Raw genomic sequence first — 643 nt, 5'->3', positions numbered from 1 at the left:
TCAAAATCTTAATCCCATTCGATGTGCTTACCGATCCAAATCGGCCCTTATCCACATCAAAATCTCAAATCCCCTTGTTTGTTTTATAACCGGATATGTATCTTGATGGTCATTATACATATCACTTCCCTAAATCCTTTTCGCTTTATTTTGATCAATCCCCTAAACTCTAAGCAATAATCGGCTGAACCCTTAAATCCAAATCCGACCATGATTTTTTTTCCGGCCATGACCTTTTCCGGCCACAATCTTTTCAACCATAATCTTTCAGTCAAACCCAAAGTTATCAAAACTTAAATTCTAATCAATGCATATCTTTGACCATTGATGTTTTATATTATAGCTGATCAAAATTTAAAACTTTTATGATTGTTTTAAATGCATATCTTTGACTAGGTAGTATTTATCAAAATATTATAACATATAGTCTTGATTTAAATAGGTATGACATAGGCTAAAATAAATACTAAGTTGAAATCATTTGATCACATAGTTGTTTGTCAAAATTTATCTGAATCTAAACCGGCCTTGAAATCGGTTCATCATAGTTTGAACAAATGATATAAATTTATCTTGATCTAAAAGCCAACCTTGAAAACTGATTTTGCGATGATTGAATTATATACTGATCATATATACATAC

The sequence above is a fragment of the Brassica oleracea genome, chromosome C4, assembly GCF_000695525.1.
Source record: "Brassica oleracea var. oleracea cultivar TO1000 chromosome C4, BOL, whole genome shotgun sequence".
In the NCBI taxonomy this organism is placed as follows: Eukaryota; Viridiplantae; Streptophyta; class Magnoliopsida; order Brassicales; family Brassicaceae; genus Brassica; species Brassica oleracea.
Note: the sequence above shows the minus strand (reverse complement) of the source record.